The 22,700-nt window shown below is 37.0% G+C and overlaps 1 protein-coding gene and 1 pseudogene across 1 annotated transcript in view; one reads left to right on the plus strand and one right to left on the minus strand.

Moving 5' to 3' along the window:
* LOC140518999 (plasminogen receptor (KT)-like) overlaps positions 1 to 19,597 on the minus strand; it is a 97,080-nt pseudogene extending 77,483 nt beyond the window's left edge.
* Positions 1 to 22,700, plus strand: part of DLGAP2 (DLG associated protein 2) — a 529,819-nt gene that overhangs the window by 58,449 nt on the left and 448,670 nt on the right. The gene's annotated exons all lie outside the window — the stretch shown is intronic.

Raw genomic sequence — 22,700 nt, forward strand, 5'->3', positions numbered from 1 at the left:
AGTAACCATAATATTCCATCCTCCAAACATTCTGAATAATTGAAGTTTCTTAAATTTTACTTTTAGAATCAAGATTGTGATTCCAAATCTTTTTAAATTTGTTGTCTTATCATAATCTGTTGATGTGTTTCAGGAGAAAACACTTTGATATCATTATAGATATCAGATCAACAATAGTAGTTCCTAACATCTGGAAAATGGTGGCACCCTGTCATGACACTATTAATCCTTCGTAAAAATGTTTGTGTGGTATACTGTGACAAAAGTTAACTTTTAAAAAAGAATTTTGTGTCATTATTTGAAATCATTGGAAATGCCTTAGACAAGAGAAAGCAGAAAATATGAAGAGAGGCACATCTAGTATATAAGTTCATTAAGGGCAGAGACTATTCCATGTTGGCATTGTAATCATAGGGCCTGATAAATAGTAGACATTTAATAAATGCTCTTTGATTGTTATTTCTAGAGGAGGGTATCCAAGATGTGAAGAGGTCTCTAAAGGATTGCATATAAGCATCATCTGAAGGAATTAATAAATGTCTATTGACTAAATTGAATACTTAGCCTGGAAAAACTAAAGCTTAATGAGAATGGAACTAATGATGATCAAGCATCAGAGGAGCTGTCATGTGGGGAAAAAAGATTAGATTTGTTCTGTGTAACTCTAGAGAGTAAAACTAGGAGCAGATGGGAGTAAGGTACAAGGAGCTTGATTTGGATTTAAGAGGAAGAAAATAATTTCTTAACAATTAGAGTTATCCATAAATATAAGCAACTACCTTGGGAAATAGTGAATTATCTGTCACTCGATACATTCAAGCAGAAATTGAGTGACGAAATATTGGAGCTTTCGTAGCAAAGATTCCTGCTACAGGTTTGGTTTTATACTCTGTGTCTCCTATGGTCCCATCTAAATCGAAGATTCTTTGAGTCTCTATGATATAAAAGCAGGGTTAGCATTCACTGTTGTAGACACCAAGGTTTCATTAAGTCTAATAAAGCAACCTCTGATTGGGTTAAATAAAAATAGCTGTTTTAAGAGATCTATTTTATTTCAAGGAAAATTTAGTGATTGCAGAGCATGGTTTAGGGTCAATTTACAAATCACAGTCTGTGATTCTAAAAACCATGGGGAATGAAATTAATCACACATAATACTTCATTCCACAAAATATCCCAGTAAGTAAAAATGTCCTTTTTTTTGTTCTTAATAGTATTTTATTTTTTCTAATTACATGTAAAGATAGTTTTCAACATTCACTTTTATAAGATTTTGAGTGCAAAATTCTTTTCTCCCCTCTCCCCTCTCCAAGATGGCAAACAATCTGAAATGTCTTAGCTATATATTTTTTGTTGTTTTAGAATTAAAATTATAACTGACGGTCTTTAGAAAATTGATTTTCTTGTAATTCATTGGAGAGGAAACTTCTGCTGTCTTCAGACATGATGTTACAGACCAAATGAATCTAGAGTTGAAGTGGCCGTCTTGTCTAATCTATCTCATCAATGACTGGACTCAAAGACTTACCAGTTCGGCAATACCTGACAGAGCTCTGTAGACGTGGTTTAGGGCCAATTCCAAGCCAGAATGAGTCACTGTAACAATAACAATCGTGATAACAGTAATAATTGTTATTGCTATTGTTGTACTACTCTGTTATTATATGTATCATTATTACTGCACATATATATATATATATATATATATATATCACTTTAAGGCTTGTGAAGTGCTTTCCATGTTTGTTTCTTTTTTCATTTGAGATAACACAACATTCTTCTGAAGACAGATACTGCTATTAACTTCATTTTACTGATGAACCTGGTCAACTCCCTAACCCTTAGAATTCCCCCCACAAGCACAGAACAAAGTATGATTATCCCCATTAACAGAAGACATCAAAACTCGGTGGCTTGTCCACTTACAGCTGGTGAGTGTGAGAAGCAAAGATGGAGGAAGTAATAATGCTAATAGATGAGTGATCTTTAAAAAAAATGTATTTTAAGTTTAGTACAACTTGTTTCCACTATGCTGCTTACCTCTTGATGACCTATTCCTTTATACTACTGTCTAAGCATTTCATCTTTTTTGTTTCTATCTGTCCAATTCTTCCCGTGAAGACAGGCTCTGTATAATTGAGGCTGGCAACATAGCTTAGGAAAGGGATTTGCTATTAGTAGAACACCACAACATTCTGACGAGGATGGTGAAAACTTCAAGATTAGGCCATAAAAGGATCAGTTGAAATTGGGGGGTTTTAATTCTAGTGCTTTTCCTCTATTATTTCCTATTTATCCTGTATATAAAGTTTTATATATTTGTTTGCTTGTTTTCTCCCCCTTGTATTTTATGTTCCTTGAGGACATGGAGTGTCTTTTACCCTGTTTTTATAACTCCAGCATTTAACTCAGTACCTGACATATGGTAGATGCTTAATTAATGTTTATTGATTGATCAATGTTTAGCATGCAAATAGAAAAGTTAGGATGAAGCATGATGGCAATCTTTATTTAAGTCTTGTGGAAGGAGGATTAGACTTATTCATCCTGATCCTATATATTAGAACTAGAACAGCAAATATAGGTTTAATATAGGGAAGTTTCCTAGCAGTTGATGATCCTAAAATGGGCTATCTTGGAAAGCCATAGCTCTGCCTTCACTGGAGTTCTTCAAGCTAAGGCTAGATTATTACTTGCTGAGCATATTAAGAGGGGATTCTCACTTAGACCTGGATTGAACTTGATAATCCCTGAGGTTCCTCCCAATACCAAGATTCTATGGTTCTGTGATAATTTCTTTTCTTCCACAATGTTTGGCAGCATAGATCCTAAAAAGATCAAATTTAATAGTGGTAAATGTAAAGTTGTATAATTGGGTTAAAAATGTGATGGGGAGCTGTGCTTGATAAAGTTCCTGTAATAAAAGAAAAGAGATACAGAAGCAGCTACACACACACACAGGGGGTTTGGTAGACTACAAGCTCTCTCTGTGATACCATTGTGCCATAGCTATCAAAAAAGTGAAAGCCCATTTAAGCCATATTAAGAGAAGCATAATATATAGGACTAGGGAGGTCAATCGTCCTACTGTGTTCTGTCTTGTTCAGAACACATCCGGGGCATTGTATTCAATTCTGGGCACCACATTTAAGGAAAGGCATTTTCTTTCCTCACAAAGAGACAGTAGTCTATCCTGAGGAAGCATTTGGCTTCCACAGGCTCATTCCTGGTGCTTAAACAATGTGAAATGATCAAAATGCATTTACTCTCTCAGTGGTTCTTCCTTCTATCATTTTCCTGTTCACAACTTTCATCTTCAAGGACATAAGCAATTTAAAAGCCATTCAGTATTTCAAGTCTTCTTTTTGCAGACCATGAATATTAACTGGTGAGCACAGAATTCAATAGTTTGTTGGCCTGCTGGGACAGGGTCAGAACAGAGACACATAACAGGTTGAAGGCAGCTTTTCAATGCAGGTATTACTCATAGTTTGTGTTGGCAAATAATTTGAGCATTCAGGAATTATGCCTGCCCTGCTGATATATACTTATGGGGAGCAATAGAAGTTTAGTTCTTTCCCTCCAAAGAAAACACAATTGCTAAGAGGCAGCAAAAAATACCCACTTGAGTTCAAAGTAGAGTCAAGTTTAATTATGAGATTTCAAAGGCATTTATGTAACAAACTCAACTTGGGGGGGAAACGGGAGACTATTCAATAGGAAGGTAAGCAGCATAAGCATAGGAATAAATTAATGGAACTTGGTCTTGAAATTCATTTTTCTTAAGGTTCACTGTAAGCTTTATGTGGAAAAGTGAGCTAGTTTCAAATCTAGCTCTTTTTAAAGTGGTTATGAATGACTAAGAGAAGGATATCCTCGGATAATTACCATGGACAATTGCCATTCTACCATCATATAAAAATGCAAGACACCCAAATCTAACCTATCTCTATGCACCTCCACCACAAATTTCATTGGATCATAAGGGTAAGAGCTGGAAGAGATCTCAGAGGCAATATAGTTCAATCCCCTCATTTTATAAAAAAGTAAAGTGAGGCCCTTGGAAATTAAATAACTTACCCAAGGTCACACAGAAGTAGTAAGAATTAGAGATAAGATCCCTAATCAGTCAACAAGCTTCTCGATATAAATATAGGATTATGGATTTAAAGTCAGTGCATCATGGCTTTATAGCTGAAAGGGAATTTAGAGATCATTTAGTTCAATGCTCCTGTTTTATAGATGAGGAAGCTAAAGTCCAAAGAGATTAAGTGATTTTTTTTTTCCAATCTCACAATATCCAGAAGTTTTAATATATAAATTATTTAATAATTTATAAAAGATGAACTATATAATATACTTGCTGGTCAAAAGGATTAGGTCTATACTGATTATTTTTAGGTGAGATAACCTCAAGATTTGTTCCTTCCATCATCTCCCCTACACTTGTCAATGCAGTTCTGGACTCATTTGACCTGAGTTGTCTTACTCTCCCTTCTGGAGGAACCTCAACCCAAGGGTGACACTGTGAGTCTGGCAGACTGCAATATATCCACTGGCAAAGAACAGCACACCAGAAAAGGAAGGATAGTTGTCTTGACTGTTTATGGGCACCTGACTGGGTTGTTTGTAGCCAAAACACAAGCTCTATCCTGAGGTTCCCGGAGAAATCCCACTGAGAAGCAAAATGAGTCATATCCTGAAGTTGTCAGGGGAAACCTTGAATGGAAGCATACATGATGTTTGGAAGCCCCTTTCCCTTCATGCAATTGATTGGGCAACCTACTGAGCTGGGCTCAGAATTAAACAGGAAGACAGCAGACAACTTCTTTTGGGAAGCTCTACAGTGCTTGCAATGACAACCTGCTGTTCCTTGATATAATAATAAATTCTTTTAGCACTAATAGTCTTCCAGTGAATTTTTTATCTGTTAATTGCACGATTTCAGAAGTATCTCAGAAAAACTGAAATTGTAGGTAACTCAAGAGGTGATAGGGAGATGTATAGTTGGCAGAAGAGGGCCACAGCATCATAGCAATGATAATTTTGGGTCACCAAAAAATGTGGCAAAAGACAGTACTCTGGAAATGTATGAGTCAGAAAAGGATCAGTAAATTCTTGAGAATGAAGGATAATAAATAATAGTTTACAAGTTCTATGGGAATGTTAAAAGACACAGGGCAGAGGTCCTTAACCTGGAGGCCAGGAACTCCCAAGAAGTCTATGGAATAGATATCAGAAAATCCATGAACTTGAATAGCTGGGGGGAAATTACATCTTTATAACCCCCAAATGAAATTCAGCATTTCCTTCCATTTCTTAACACATTATGCTTCATCAGACTGCCAAAGGGGTCCATGATTCAAAAAGGGTTAAGAATGTCTGACCTAGAGAAATGCTTCCAGTACATTGGGATCCTCAGAGTCGTTTCTATCAGAGGATATGTATGAGACTAGTCCAGGATGACAAGGTGTGCGTAGGCTGTGACATGCATTGTTGAAGGGAATATTTACATTGATATATTGAAGCAGAAGTATAGTGAGGGATTATAGTGTTATATCCTAGTGGCAGTGTATATTTTAATCATAATAGTAGATCTTTATCATACAAAGTACTTCTCATATGTCATCACATTTGATCATGGTAGTACTCAAATGGATCTATATTTTCATTAGTAGCGGTGCTTGCCCCAACAATGAAGACTCCAACCCATCCATGACCACCCATCCAAAGTGACTGTAGTCTATATCCTCTCCTAAGTTTGCACAGGGGTCCCTTAGATATGAGGGAGGTCTTTACTTTCTCCAGACATCATGATGGTACCTGTGGAAAATGCAAGCTTTCCATTCATTTTTCTTTCCTTTTCCTCTTAACCTTTGACAAAATCACCTTTTTTTTTTTCTATTGTTCAATTTCCTGCTGACTCCTGTTTGTTTTGTTTTTCTGAAGTCCTTCTTTCATGTGTCTGCTCACACTCACCATATGGCTCTCCATTGCTCAATGGATAATATTCACATGCAATCTGGTGATGCAGGTGGGAGTGGGGATGGGGTGCTGTCATATTCCATGACTTGCAACCATACAACACCATCACTAGAATATTGGAGTTTAAAAAGATGGGTCTTTCGAGAAGAAGTTTGGAATCATTAAAGGAATATTTCAATTTTTTAGGGGCAAAGCAGTCATAGTAACATCATAGTCAATTTCTTTGTAAATAAAAAAAAATGCCAAACATTTCCAAGAGAAAAGATACAAATTTGAGAAGTTGTGGTTTTTTCCTGATTAGTATCATAGATTTAGAACTGTAATAAACCTAAGAAATCCTCAACAGTCTCATAACTTCATTTTGCAAATGAGGAAACTGAGGCCTAGAGAGGTTAATGGATTTTCTCATGGTCACACAAGTAAATTAATGGTAAAGCTAGGATTCTTAGTTCCTCTAACTCCAAATTCACTGTTTGCTCTACTATACCTCAGTTTCCCATAACATGGGTTTTTGTAGCATGTGGTTTTTTTAAGTGCTGAGGTACTGAAAATTTTTGAATAATTAGTATTACAGTGTTTTTTATAAACCAAAAAAAAAAATCCAAAAAGAAAAGTTATTGGAAAATAGTGAGAGATAAATTTCAAAATATTGATTGTGATCAGGCTTGAAAGTCTTTGAGGACTTTGGACCTCCTCCTGCATTTAACGGGAGAGATGCACCACCATAGTTTCTTGTGCAGAATTTAAGAATGATAAATATCTGAATGATATAAAAGACAAACTTACAAAGAAATAACAAGAACAGAAACAAATGAGTCTAGGTTACAGTGATTTACCAGAGGTGAAGGGGACAGAGGAAACCACATATTTAAGCATGAGTTACCTTGCAAAATAGCAATTCCATTTGCAGAGTGGGGAGAGTCAGTAAACAATTATTAGATGTTAACTCTATGTCAGGCACTGCATTAAGCACTTTACGAATATTATCTCATTTGATCCTCACAAAACCCCTGAAGAAAAATTTGTCAAGAATAGAATCTGTTAGAATAGGTAAAGAAGAAACTAAGTGATCACTCTTTGCAGATGATATGATGACATACTTAGAGAATCCCAGAGAATCAAGTAAAAAACCACTTGAAATAATAAACAACTTTGGCAAAGTTAAACACACATAAATCATCTGCATTTCCATATATTACTAACAAAGTCCAACAGCAAGAGATAGAAAGTGAAATTCCATTTAAAGCTATGTGCAGGGACTATATGAACACAATTACAAAACACTTTTCACACAAATAAAATCAGATCTAAGTAAGTGGGAAAACATCAATTGCTCATGGGTAGGCTAAGCTAATATAATAAAAATGACAATTTTACCTAAATTAATTTACTTATTCAGTGCCATACCAATCAAACTATCAGATAATAATTTTCTAGAGCTAGAAAAAATAATATCAAAATTCATTTGGAAGAACAGGTCCAGAATGTCAAGGAACTAATGAAAAGAAATGCTAGGGAAGGTGGCCTAGCCCTACCAGATCTGAAATTGAGTTTTAAAATAGCAATCATCAAAACCACTTGGTACTGGCTAAAAAGTAGAGGGGTAGACCAGTGGAATGGGTAAGGTATTCAAGACCCAGTAGTCAATGAATATAGCAATCTACTGTTTGATAAACCCAAGGACCCCGGTTTCTAGGATAAGAACTCACTGTTTAACAAAAATTGCTGGGAAAACTGGATAACTGTGTGGCATAGACCAATGCCTGACACCATACACAAGAATAAAGTCCAAGTGGATACATGATCTAGGTATTAAGACTGATACTATAAACTGATACAAATTAGGGGAGCAATGCATAGTGTATTTGTCAGATTTATGGAGAATGGAGAAATTTTTGACCAAACAACAGACAGAGAACATTATGAAGTACAAAATGGAGGATTTTGATTACATTAAATTGAAAAGTTTTTGCACAAACAAACCCAATGCAACCAAGATTAGGAGGGAAGCAGAAAACTGGGAAAGAATTTTTGCAACTAGTATCTGTGATAAAGGCCTCATTTCTAAAATATATAGAGAACTGAGTCAAATTTACAAGAATACAAGTCATTCCCCAATTGATAAATGGTCAAAGGATATGAACAGGCAGTTTTCAGAGGAACAAATTAAATCTTATGTATGGTCATATGAAAAAATGCTCTAAATCACTGTTGATTAGAGAGATGCAAATCAAAACAACTCTGAGGTACCACATCACACATATCAGATGGGCTAACATGACAAAAAGGAAGATGATAAATGTTGGAGAAGATGTGAGAGAGTTGGAACACTAATTCATTGTTGGTGGAGCTGTGAGTTGATCCAACCATTCTGGAGAACAATTTGGAACTATGCCCAAAGGCCCTTTGACCCAACAATATTGCTTCTAAGACTGTATCCCAAAGAGATCATAAAAATGGGAAAGGGTACCACATATACAAAAATATTTATACCAGCTCTCTTTGTGGTGGCCATGAACTAGAAATGAAGGGGATGCACATCAATTGAGGAATGGCTGAACAAGTTGTGTTATATGAAAGTAATGCAATACTATTGTACTATAAGAAATGATGAACAGGAAGACTTTAGAGAGACCTGGAAGGCCTTATATGAACTGATGCTGAGTGAAAGGAGAAGAACCAGGAGAACTTTGTACACAGCAACAACCACAGTGTGAGAGGAATTTTTCTGGTAGACTTAGTTCTTCACAGCAATAAAAGGACCTAAAAAATTCCCAATGTACTCTTGAGGCAAAACACCTTCCACATCCAGAGAAAAAACTATGGAACTGGATTGCAGAATGAAGCAGATCATTTTCTCTTGTGTTATGTTTTGTTTTATCTTGTTTTATGGTGTCTCCCATTCATTTTAATTCTTCTATGCAACATGACTAAGGTGAAAATGTATTTAATAAGAACGTATGTGTAGAACCTATATAAGATTGCATGCCATCTCGGGGACGGAGAGGGGAAGAAAGGGGAGGGAGAGAGAAAAATCTAAGATATATGGAACCGATTGTAGAGAACTGAAAACAAATAAAAATAAAGCAATATCTTTAAAAAATAGAACCAGTTTAGTAGTGAAGATGATGAATTCTAAATTTGACCTGTTGAGTTTGAAGAAATGGTGGGACATTCAAGTGAAGGTATTTAAAAGGCCACTAAAGATATAGTATTAAATATTAAATGAAAAATGGAGAGCTCAGGATAATGGTTTGAGGACTTAAAGATGTAAAAATGATAGTTAAAATTTTTAGAATGCATAAGTTACAGAGACTGAAGGAATAATAGAGTATTTAGTGAATACATCCTAGATAGGCAGTATGGCATAGTAAATATGGTTTCAGACTTGGAATCTCAGAAGACCTGGGCTCAAATCCCACCTCAGACACTTACTCATTATGTGATCCTGGGCATATCACTTAACCTTTCTGTGTCTTAGTTTTTTGCTTATATTCATCATCTGCCAAATGGGATTGACTTGATGACCTCTAAGGTTCCTTTAAGTTCTACATACAAGTCTTCTTCCATCTTTAGAGGGCGGAGGGTATTTAAGGGTTAAGTTATTTTTCAGATAGGCCTAAATTTTTTCCCTCCTCTTCTCTTCAAATTCGTATCCAAGTCTTACTTTCTTTGTGAAAACAACATGGTGCAGTGGAACAAAAAATGTACCTCTGGTCAAAGGAGGTCTAGGTTAAAATAATGGCTGTGATACTATATGGATGTATTATTTCACCATTCTGAGCTTCTTCATCTTTAAAATGAGAATCAAAGTACTCATGTAACCTACCTTATAGAGTTATTATTTTTTAAAAAAATGTTGAAAACCTAAGCTCCTTACGGTGGTTGTCAATAGTCAATAAATAGTCAATAGATATTTATTAAATGCCTACTAAATATGCCAGGTGGGCAGCTAGGTGGCTCAGTGGATAGAGTGCCAGGCCTGAAGTCAGGAATACTCAACTTCCTGAGTTCAAATCTGATCTCAGACACTTGTATGATTCTGGGCAAGTCACTTAACCCTGATTTCCTCAGTTTCCTCATCTATAAAATGAACTGGAAAAAGAAATGGCAAACCACTATCCAGTATCTTTGCCAAGAAAACAAAAATGAGTTCACAAAGAGTAGGACAGGACTGAAATGACTGAACAACAAAATATGTCAGGCACTATACTAAGCACTGAGGTTTACACATTTTTAAAAAAGATAGTTCCTAACTTCTGGCAGCTTCCAATCTAATAGGTGAAGATAACACATAGAAGGAAGCATCAAAGGAGGGGGTGGCTGAGGAAGGCAGGGGAGCAAAGTCAGAGAAGATTTGGAGTTGCTAATATTATTATTGTCACTATGAAGCTGTCATGTTTCTAGTAAACACCTGCCAATTAAATCAAGAAGTGAATTCCCTGATGCTGCTTTTCAAAAGTCCCCTGGATTTGTCCTCTGCTTTGGGGGACAAGAGGAAGCATCTGATCCAACTAGTTGCCAAGTCCCCTGACAGCTAATACCACAGCTGTATCAAAGTCCTTAGTGAGAAGGAAGTGTTTGGGTCATATCTGATATCCAGTGGTTCTCTGTTAATTGCAGTGAGGACTGCTGTTCATGCTGAAAAGCTGAGCCTTGCAGAGTTATAAGTCAACAGTGACTTATGCCAGCTATACAGGTGGTGTTCTTAATGAGAGCTTTAATTATTTCCCTGACACATTAATATACTTCACCTTCAATGTTTCTTAGTATAGGAGTATTCAAGGAGCATAAAGGTTTGAGCAACATTGTTTTCTCCATCAATAGGATGATCCCTAGAAGAGCTAATTACTAGATGAGAAAGGCTGCAATTTTCTCTTGCATTCTCTTCCCGGGTTTATTGTGGGGTCAGTTTAAAATTGCACAGCATGGTGATTTGTTGTTTTTTTTTTTTCTGTGCTCTCACTACAAATGATGAAATATGCAGGCTGCTTTAATGGACTGCCATGCCAAGAGGAAAGCTAAATGCATTTGGTAGCAACTCAGGGCCTTGGATAGCAATCTGCCCTACATTCACAATCATAGAATTGCAGAATTGGAAGCGACCCTAGAAACTATCTAGTTCAGTTCTGTGACCTGCTGTGGAAGCACTGGAGAGCTTCCAAATTGCTCATTCATCCTGTTTATCGAAGAAACAGACTGATTTACTCATATCCAGATATGGGAAGCAAATCAGCCAAGGTTGAAGGGAGTGGTGGATTTGAATTCAGTGGGCCTGAGTTCTAATCCCAGCTCTCCTACTTATTTCCTGTGTGCTCCAGTAGAGTTTGGTGGGGAGGGGGAGGCAGTGAAGGAATTTAACTTCTTGGGCCTTATTCTCCTTTGCTATCAAGTGAAGAGAGCCGACTAGATGATTCCTAAGTTAACTTTTAGCCCTACATGTAGATTTATGATCTGCCTGACATTTTGGTTCCTCCTGTCTGGAATGTTTTTTTTCCTCTTTACCACTGTCTCTTGGACCCTAACTCATTCAAACAATTAGTTCTGGTGCCAACTCCTATACAAGGCTTATCATGACCACTCCGAGTATCTACTGAGCCTCTTAGCTGTCTTTGCGATAGTCTAATGGGGTGAATCAAAACTGTCCAAAAATGCACATGACATAATGCCCTAAAATTGCTTTTTGTTTATTTTGTGTATGCACACAATATAATATTTACTTATCTATGTAAATGTTGTTTTTTCACCAAAAGAATGTAAGCTTTCTGTGGGCAAAGATTATGTTGGTTTTGTCTTTTTATCCTCAATGACAAAGATACTCAACGTGGTTGCTAAATAAATGCTTATGAATGAACTTATATTCATTATAAACTCTGATCCCAAAGGGAAAACTCTTGGGAGTTTGGAATTTACCCCCCAGGGTACAGGGGAATTAGGGTGACAGAGAAATGCTGAAGCCATAAAATCCAAAGAGAGACAACTGTAGCTTATTTAACGTTTTATCAAGCTAAGACATCTCAAGGCTCTTTACACAAAATATGTTATCCTAACGGAATAAACCAGTATGCAATACTAATAGAATCTCTAAAGAAGATGGGGGAAAGCAAACAAAGTTTGATTTAAAGACTACTAAAAAGAGAATGTTTCTGACATTGCTGGGCAAAGAGTTCCAGTAAGATGTTAATAAAGTAATAGAGCAATAAGCATTCAGGCAGACACGCAAAGGAATTAGAGAGATCCAAGTGATTTCGAACTGAATTCAAACTCAAAAACAGTCTTTGGAGCCATCTAGTTGAACTTTATTTTATGAAAGAAGAAATGGAGGCACAGAGAGGGAACAGGAGGTGACCAAGGTCACACAGGTGGCAAATGACAGAGCTGGGATTAGCACCCAAGGATGCTGACTTTCACTCTGTGGCTTGCTCTGCCTCCCTAGGGATATAAACAAATAGAATCAGGTGACAAGGGATCATAAGCATGCTGGGCTGGGGAGCACACATTTCTGAGTCCTGGAGGGCATTTTGGCTGAACCAGTACCGTTTACAGCAAATAGAGAGGTTGAGCAATCAGGTTATGATTTCCATAAGACCTGTAAATAAGGGTATTTTTAAAACTAAGACTATAATACAACAGGAATCACCTGGATTTTCTATGGCATTTCATATTCAAAATTCACTTTTGCTAGCACAGAGCTTTCTAAAATAAGTCACAACTTATTAATCAGGCCAGGGCCAGGAAATAAATAAACCACCACTGTTGGGGGGGGGGGGGGGCGAGAGAGAGAAACTTAAAAACCTCCCAAGATTAACAAAATATAAATTTGAAATTAAAAGTTGTTTTAACTTGCCCAAAATTTATTGGGGGCAAAGTAGTAGTGGTGCATATTTACTATATCTACTAATTGCGTTTATAAATAAAGATGAGGTCTTGAGTATCTTACAGAATCAAAAGCAGTGTCCTTGACACTGAAGACGTCTCAAGATGTTTTACATAGCAATGCAATGAAGTCCAACTTATTGACTGTTTAAACTAACTCTTAGAAAAGTATTAAATATTAAGCTCCAAAAGAAAAAAAAAACACTTTTGCTGTAAAAATCTATGCCATTTTAGTATCTCAACTGTTATTGTCAATTTCAGAAATGAACATAACCAAGAAACAATGATGGATGAATGAATAGAAAAATGGAAAGAAGGAAGGAAGGAAGGAAGGAAGGAAGGAAGGAAGGAAGGAAGGAAGGAAGGAAGGAAGGAAGGAAGGGAGGAAGGGAGGGAGGGAGGGAGGGAGGGAGGGAGGGAGGGAGGGAGGGAGGGAGGGAGGGAGGAGGAAGTTTTTTGTCTGTCAGCCAAACTGTACTCTGTGTGTGTCCAAATAATTCTCTAAAATGCTTAACCTTGCTGAAAATAGGCAATCTGGCTTACTATTGTTATTAATAAAGGGTATTCATGGGGGTGCCAAGAACAGACTGGATCCTTATTCCTTCTGAAAAACACTGGGCCACTTTAAAGTTAGATTTGTGTTATCAGGACAACCATTCTAGGATTTTTTAAAGAAAGAGTGATAATTTGAATAGCAAAGTGAATAATCATACCTTACAGTTGTACTGTGTCTTATGATTTGCAAAGCACTCAGACTTTCCTAACAACAATTGTTTGAGGTGGTTAGCCTTATTACCCAGATTGTATGAATGACGCAGTAGAAGTTCTGAAGGGCAAATGATTGTCCAATGTCATAATGCTAATTTATTACCCTTAAACTCAGGTCTTCTTGAGGCAAAGTCCATTGATCTTTCCATAAATAGTGGTACAGTTTTAGATTTAATTCAACACACACAGTAATTGTTTAGTACTGGCATGCCTGTGTTGTAGAAACTAGTTTTATAAAGATGATCACTGAAATAGTTCTAGACCTTAAGGAATTTTCAGGGTTAAAGTTGTGGGGGCAAGGAGAGTGGGAAGGGAGACGTGGCAAACATGTGTATATATATATATATATATATATATATATATATATATATATACATATACACATACATATATATGTATGTGTATATATATGTATATATGAGATATAGAGAAAGGAGATATCCAGACAATAATGCTCTGAAAAAATTTGAAGAGAGGGAGCTAACTTCCAGATGGAGGGGTCAGGGAAGGCTCCATGGAAAAGGCAATAGGTGCTGTGCCTTGAAAAGAGAAAAGGATTTTAATAAGTAGAGAGGAAGAGAGTGTATGCTCCTGGCAGGGGGCTCAGCCTGTTCAAAAATATGAAGGCAGAGGAGAATTAATGGAACAGAGCATTCATGAAGGAGAGAAGAGGGAAATGAGGCTGAAAAAGTAGATGGGGCAATATTGCAGATGTTCTTAAATACATGGTTAGGAATTTGTGTTTTATCATATAAACAGAGAGGCCCTAAAGGGTTTGGGGCTATAATTAGAAGCATTTTTAAATATTTAAAATTTTTCCCCACTTAATAGTATTTTATTTTTTCCAACCACATATAAAAAGAGTTTTCAACATTCATTTTTATAAGATTTTGAGTTCCAAATTTTTCTCCTCTCCTTTCCCTTCCCAAGCAAGGTGATATAGGTTATCGATATACAATTATGTTAATCATATTTCCACATCAGTCATGTTGTGAAAGAAGAATTAGAACAAAAGGGAAAAACCACAAGGAAGAAAAAAACCAAAAAAAGTTAAAATAGTATGCTTCAAACTGCATTCAGACTCCATACTTCTTTCTGTGGATCTGGATAGCATTTTCCATCATGAGTCTTTGGGAATTGTCTTGGATCACTGTATTGCTGAAAACAGCTAAGTCTATCACAGTTGATCACTGTACAATGTTGCTGTTACTGTGTACAATGTTCTGGTTCTGCTCACTTCACTCAGCATCAGTACATGTCTTTCCAGGTTTTTCTGAAATCTGCCTACTCATAATTTCTTATAACATAATAGTATTCCATTACATTCATATACCACAACTTGTTCAGCCATTCCCCAGTTGATAGGCATCTCCTCAATTTTCAATTATTGACTACCACAAAAAGAGTTGCTCTAAACATTTTTGTACATGTGGGTCTTTTTCCCATTTTTATGATCTCTTTGGGATACAGACCCAGTAGTGGTTATTACTGGGTGAAAGGATATGCACAGTTTGATTGTCCTTTGGGTATAGGTCCAAATTGCTCTCCAGAATGGTTGGATCAGTTTACAACTCCACTAACAAATCTGATGGGTGTGATACAGTACCTTGGAGTTGTTTTAATTTGCATTTCTCTAATCAAAAATGATTTCGAGCACTTCTTCATGGGTCTATAAATAGCTTTGATTTCCTTATCTGAAAACTGCCTGCTCATATCCTTTGACCATTTATCAATTGGAAAATGACTTGTATCTTGTACATTTGACCCAATTCTCTGAGAAATAAGTTCTTTATCATAAACACTGACCGTAAAAATTATACCTCTAAAGCACAGAGATGTTGGGAGAAGATCACATTCTCAGGGGTGTTATTATACAAAGATAGAGTATGGGTGATTTCTTGTACAAATTCCATTGAAGACAAGTGATTAGGATCTCTGGGAGGAAAGCAAAGGAATGAATGAGGGGAACATTTAGGCAATGTGAAAATAAAAGATGTCAGTTACCATGTACTTTAAAAAAGAAAAGTGATTGGCCCAGGGGATATTTATTGATTGTGACTAGACCTATGATTTTTATCAATAATGGTAGCTCCCAATATAGATGAGTACTCTCTTTACAATATTTAGTCTTAGAGTTGCCAAGGAGTAATTTTTTCCCCAGAAAGAGCTGAGAGTCTAATTTTGTTGTTCAGTTATTCAGTCATGTTTGACTCTTTAAGACCCTATGAACCATAGTACTCCAGAACTGTCTATAGGGTTTTCTTGCTAAAGATACTGGAGTGGATTAAGGTAAACAGAGGTTAAGTGACTTGCCCAGGATCACATAGTCACTTTGTGGCAGAAACAAAACTTGAAATCAGGCCTTACTGACTCAGAGACCAGCATGCTATCAATTATTATACACAGCCTCTGTTTTGAAACTAAAATCTCATTTCTTAAATGGTCTCCTTCCTTCAAGCTTTTCCCTCCTCTCATCTATCCTTCACAGAACAACCAGATTAACTTCACTAGTCCACTAATCTTACTGATACTCCCTAGCTCAAAAGCCATCAGTGGCTCCCTATAACTGCTAGGATATGAACTCTATAGTGCGTCACTGAAAAAAATCTACATTTTCAATATTTAATTTGTCTTTCCAACTTCATGTCCTCTCTTATTACCCCACTCTCCTACCAAAGCAGTTTATCTATTGGTTTCCAAATACATCATATCCTTCACTAGCCCCATACTATTGTTTAAACTGCTACCTTTGCTTGGAATACCTCTTCTTGATTTTACAGTCCTACCCACCAATCAAGGACTAGATTGGTGCCATTTCTTCTTCAAGCCTTTCTCTGATGACTTCATCTGGATGTGATCCTTTCCTCCAATTCATTATAGGATGATAAAATAATAAGATCTTAGAGCCAGAAGTGAGATAAAGTGCCTAGTCCACATTCTCTTTATACTGTGTGGGGAAAAAATGCTTTTTACATTGTACATTGTGCCATATGCATCTGTGGATATTTTTGATTCTTTTTTTGATTCACCCCATTAGACTGTCAAGGAAGCAGCTAGGTGGCTTAGTGGATAGGGCCCTGGGCACCATCCACTGACTACTGGGCTCAGGACAACCTGGGTTCAAATGTGACCTCAGACACTAGCTGTGTAACCCTGGGCAAATCACTTAACATCTGTCTTAATACACTGGAGAAGGAAATGGCAAACTACTCCAGTTTCTTTACCAAGAAACCCACATTGACAGTATTGGCATGCTATGGTCCATGGGGTCATGTAGCATCAGCTAGATGACCTACACACCTGAACAACAAAATTTGATTGTCACTTCTTTCTGAGTCAAGATTTTCTTAATCACCTTTAGATCCACAATAGTACCTTTCACTATGCCCTGACCACAGTAAGTGTTCATTTTAAATTTTGTAGAAATTGGGGTAAATTCTTTCCCTTCAGAGCCTTCATAAAAAGCAACAATGTGAAAGGAAGAACCAACTTTAGATATGTAACCAGGGATGAGCTGAAACTTCAGAAAAGGCAAAGTTAAGGTTAGATTGAGCAACCATGGAGATTCTGACAGCCTCAAGCACAAATAACAAAGTTGAAGGAAATAGGAAAGTGAGCTTAATGACACTTGAAAGATTTCTGGCTGAGAATCCAGGTTGTCTTACACAAGGAGGGTCAAGATCAAATTACTTAAAAGAACTCTGACCTTTACATGGGATCTGGGACTTAAAGCTAGCTTTCAGAGAGGAATTATTTCTGCCTTTCTCAACCAGAAAATACAACACTGGTGCTTTGATGTCTCTTGTATTTAAATGGTGAGCATGTTCCAAACAATGACATAGAAGTTTGGTCCAAATAATCTTTGGACCATTATATAAATCCCTAGTTTTAAATTTTATTTTATTTTATGGCTCCCTGAAATCTTCATAAGTATGCTTTGTGAGTTATAAAGCAGCTTCAATTAAGAAATAGCATTAGATGTGATGTTTGCCAATCAGGCAGCTGCCCACTCTACTTTGCTTACTAATGTGACAAATGACCTGCCAAATGGCATACAAAGGTCTGTGCCATGATAGTTTGAAATTTTAGGCTCTTCAGATTTGAGATTTCCACAGCAACCTTTACTGATATCTCATATATATATATATATATATATATATATATATATGTATGTATATATGTATATATATATATATGTATGTATATATGTATATATACACACACATACACATACATACATATACATATATATACATATTTTCATTAAATTATTTTCTTCAGTACCCAGTATAATTGTATAAAATATTAAATATGTTCCTAGGTCATAAAGAGGAACTGCTATGGGATTTCTCCTGGCCCTGTGCCAATTCCATCTTTTCATACTCTTTTTTTTTTTCTTTTCGGATTTTGCATTGAAGTTCTTAACCTAAAACCTATACTTGGGATAATTTTCTTCCTGTTCTCTGCCCTGATCAGACCACTTATGGAATATTATGTTCAGTTTTGGGCACCATGTTTTAGGAAGGACATGGGTAAGGTAAACAACATCCAAAACAGACAACCAGAATGAGGAAGTGCTTCAAGTTCAAGCTCTATGAGAATGTGTTGGGCACATGGTAGATGACACACACATATACACATATGCACATATATATTTTCTCCATTCATGTTGATGAGTAGACAGAGCAGAAGAAATTTTGTCTAGGTTGCAAAATACTAATAGGTCTATTGGCTAGAGCAAGTCATAGTTTATGAAGAGAAATAGTATAAAATAAAGCTGGAAAGAAGACAGAAGCCAGCTTGTAGAAGGCTTTAAATGCCAGGCTGAGGTTTTTGCAATTTATCCTGGTGGCAATGAAAAACCAACTAAAGTTTTCTGAGTAGGGTTGTGACAAGGTTAGATTTATGCCTTAGAAAGACCATTTTGGCAGCTGTATGGTTTGAAAAGGAAAGAGAATGGAAGCAGGGAGTCCAATTAGATGGCAATTAGACTAGTCCAAGGGAGAGGTGTTAAAAGATTGAATTATAATGGTATCCGTGGAAGTAGATAAAAGGGAACAGATGTGAGAGATGATGTAGAGGCAGTGTTGACAACACTTGGCAAATAATAACTGATAGGATAAGAAATTTCTTTCCAACATCGTTTACTCTCCAAAATTTCTGCTGGCAATAGCTTTTGTACTAACTAGCCCTCTTACGTTTAAAACCATTGTCCTCTTTTCTACTTCTAACCATTTTCAGTCACATTCTATCAACGTCCATTCTTAGTTCTTTGTGAACATGTTATAGGGACAGGAATTCTTCAAGGACAAGGATCATGTCTAATTTATCTTGTTCTCTACTCCAGCTCATAGAACATGGTTTTATATAGAAGTGCTTAATGAATATTTCTTAAAGAATGAATAATAGTGAATTGAACGAGTAGGTATATAGAGGAGAGAGGTTGAGATAATTATAATAATGCCTCTGGGCTCACTCTTCTAGTATATCCTGAACAGGAAAATAAGGTCACTAGAGTGGAGAAACTATTTCTCCACAAAAGGTTCTGGGGGGAAACCTACACATCTCAGAACTGTTAGTCACAAGCCCATATCTGGTGGAACTTCACCAAGGGAAATAAAATATTAGTCAGTAAAATATCAGCTTTCATAAAAAGGTCTTTATTAAGAATATATAGCAATAACTGTCCTTACAAAATTATTCTCCCCAACCCAAAGGCACACTCTCTCATTGAACAAACTAAGGTTCCTTGGATGAGTAGGATCAAAGTACAATGGCAGTGAGGCACACATATGTGTGCAAACGTGAGCAAAGGGGTCTACCGACTGCTAGCCCCAGAAGTCATTTTCTTGGTTTGTGGAGTGCTCATGAGATTTCCTTTAGATGTAGCTCTCTGCTGGCTTTTTAGGGTCGATATCCAGCTTTCCTCTTCATCACAAGGGATGAATATCCCTGATGCTGCCGTCATCCTCAGATATCTTTCCACATCTACTAGTGGGTGCTTCCTCTGTCACTGATCAACACCTCTCTGACAGACTGACACCAGCTCTGGTTTCCAATGGGAACATTTCATGGTCCTAATGGATCTTCTGAAGTCATCAATAGCCTAGACACTCCCTTCTCAGAATACTTCTATATCTAAGTTCAGGAAAGAATTGACTTAAAAGAAATAGAGGTGTCACCAGCCAGGGCAAGGTGAGGGGGAGCATTCAATTCCACCTTCCCCCCCGCCCCCCCCCCCCCCCCACCACACACACACACAATCTCAAAGCAGTTATCCTCATCTGAAAGTCACCAAGAAGAAAAGAGTGAGAGATTAGCCACTTGAACTTTGAATTCATACTTAGGTCCTGTTCAGCCTCTCCTGATTCATCAGTCTTTTTGTCTTTGAAGCCAATTAGGAGCTTTTTCATCATCACATGTCATTAACCTTGAGTCATCATGGCTAAAATGAGCTTCTGAGCTTCCACATGTTGTATTGGCAGGAGGCAGTGTCTGCACATGATTCAAGGAATACACCCTCATTGATTGGTCCTTTCATTATATAATGATAATAGAACTTTTCACACTTGCTAACCATTTATGTAGCTCAATTGCAGAAAGCTCAGAATTAATTCAGTCATGTCTTAGTTTGCACAGTGCTCTTCATGTATGCTTTCTGTTTATATTTAAAATTTAACATTTGATGACTGTGATCTCTTATTTTGCTTTAAAATACTAGTTTTGCAGTTGTTCCAATATGTACAGATGTATCTGATCAAATACTGCCTAATATCATTGTATAATAGCAACCACAACAGGATATCTGCATGTCAGAAATGCAAAGTAACTCAGACTACCTAGTCCAACCCCACATGATCAAGAATCCCCTTAATATTCTGTTTCCATTTAGAAAACCACAAAGGAAAACAAAATCTGTTACCTCTTGGGTTAAAGTAGCCCTCTAAGAAGTAGCCCTCTGAGAAATACTAGGTATATGACTATGGGCAGTTAAAACCTTTCTTTGCCCCTAGGCAAGTTTCTAAGATTATAAATAAAAGATGTTGCTGTTTGAATAGGTGGAAGGCATTTGCCCACATGGGAACTCTCCATACCTATTAAATCAAAGAAATATCTGTAATCCTCATCACCATCATCAACATTTTATAGTACTTATCCATAATAAAGTTCCAGATAGACTTTTAATAAACTGTGGAATGAAAAATGAACAAATGTTGCTTTAAAAAAAAAAAAAGCTTGGAAATTCAAGTATTTTGAATAGGATGTAATGTAACCTAAAAGTTGAAACCTTGCCCTCAAACTTATATCATGAGATTTCAACCCCATGAGCTCCATGAATAATAATGAAAGTCTATGGTGAAATCCATGCCCCCTACTTGGAAAATGTGTGGGTGCATATGAACTGAAAGTCCTTCCTCAGTGCCTGGATAGCCTACAGACCCTGCTTGATGATTAGTACCATGCTGGTCTTTGTAATGCATGTCTTCAACAGGGCCAGAAAATCACCCATCCCCTCCAAATTTTAGAGAAATGAACAGAAATCAGATCAAATGATATGTCATTTTTAATTGCTTTCCATTCTTTTTCTAAGTAACTCCTGCCCCCTAATCCCTGCTTTGGCACTTTTCAGGATAGAGTTTCTATGGGGAAAATTTTCAGGGAAATAACTTTTCCTAGACTCGTGCTCTGTCTTCTCCACCCCCACCAAAAATGCTAATTCTTTGACTAGCTTAATAAAACTTCATTTGTATGTAGGTGCTTCTACTAATATTTTCTTTGGGGAAAAAATGTGGATACAGTGGTTTCACCTATTATCTCTGTTACTGAGAATATGGAAGCTAGTGAACTGCTTGATCTCAGGAGCTCTCAACTATAGTAGGGTTACTGTTGATTGGGTATCCACACTAAGTTCAGCACAAATATGCTGAGCACCCTCCAGTGAAGGGAGTCTAGGCTGCCTAAAGAGAGGCCAATTAGCTCAGGTCAGAAGCAGAGCACCTCCCAAGCCAATCAGAATGAGACTGGGAGTAGCCACTGCTCTTGTAGCCTAAGAGAGATAGGGAAACAAAACAAAACAAAAACAAGTTTTTAGTCACTTAATGCCACTTAAAAGAAAAGAAAACAATGCTTATGACCTAACTGGACAACATAGAAAATGTGGTACTTGTTGTCATGGAAGCAAAGGAGAAAAGTATGATTTGGGAATCACTAACTGAAATACTCTATCTCCAGGCTACATGGAATTGAAAGCTTTCAAAATGTAGAGACTTCATGGAAGAAATAAAAAACATTCAGGAAAAGATTGGGATACTTACCATTCCTTCTGTATTTGTCCTAAAGATGCTGTTATGTTTTGTCCTTCATTTTCGAAGGGGACAACCATCACATCAAGGAGATAATGACATGAGTTGCAGTTGACTTTGATCTGAGTGAGGGAGGGATGTGCAAGGTCACCAGCCTCACTTTCTCCTCCTGAGTCATCTAGGTCCACTGGCCAGATATTCATCAGGATGACTGAGATGGCCCAGGATGCAATGGGAGACTCTGGCCATTTTAGGCTAAGGTCCTTTTCAGGTTCTCACTTTGAGTGAGGTAAGGCCCATTCAGTGAACAGGCCTTTTAAAGAAGTGAGTCAAACCTTTAGTTTAAAAAAAAAAAATCCAACTGGGAGGGGAAAACCCTGAGGGTTGCAGGTCAAAAGAGAAAGTTACTATTGAAATTCAATCTGAGCCAGGAGGGTCCAGAATAAAGCCTTTAAGTGGTGCTTGGATAGGGACTTTTGCGGTCTAATCTATGAGCCCCAGGATGAAATGGGTTTAAGATTTGGAATTTGAGGAGAGGGAGAGAGGGAGACAGGGAAAGAGAGAGGGAGGGAAAGAAGAGAGGAGAGAGAGAGAGAGAACTTATGGAAGATTAACTTCCATCCCAATACAAAGCAGTCATTTTATCTGATTGGGTAATAGCTCCCAGAACATTAAATGTATAAGAATAATAGCAAGATAGCGAAAGGTTCAAGAACAATTTTTCTCTGAAATTCATAGTAAAAGGTAAAAATAATGATAATATTAAAA

The sequence above is a fragment of the Notamacropus eugenii genome, chromosome 1, assembly GCF_028372415.1.
Source record: "Notamacropus eugenii isolate mMacEug1 chromosome 1, mMacEug1.pri_v2, whole genome shotgun sequence".
NCBI classification, from domain to species: domain Eukaryota; kingdom Metazoa; phylum Chordata; class Mammalia; order Diprotodontia; family Macropodidae; genus Notamacropus; species Notamacropus eugenii.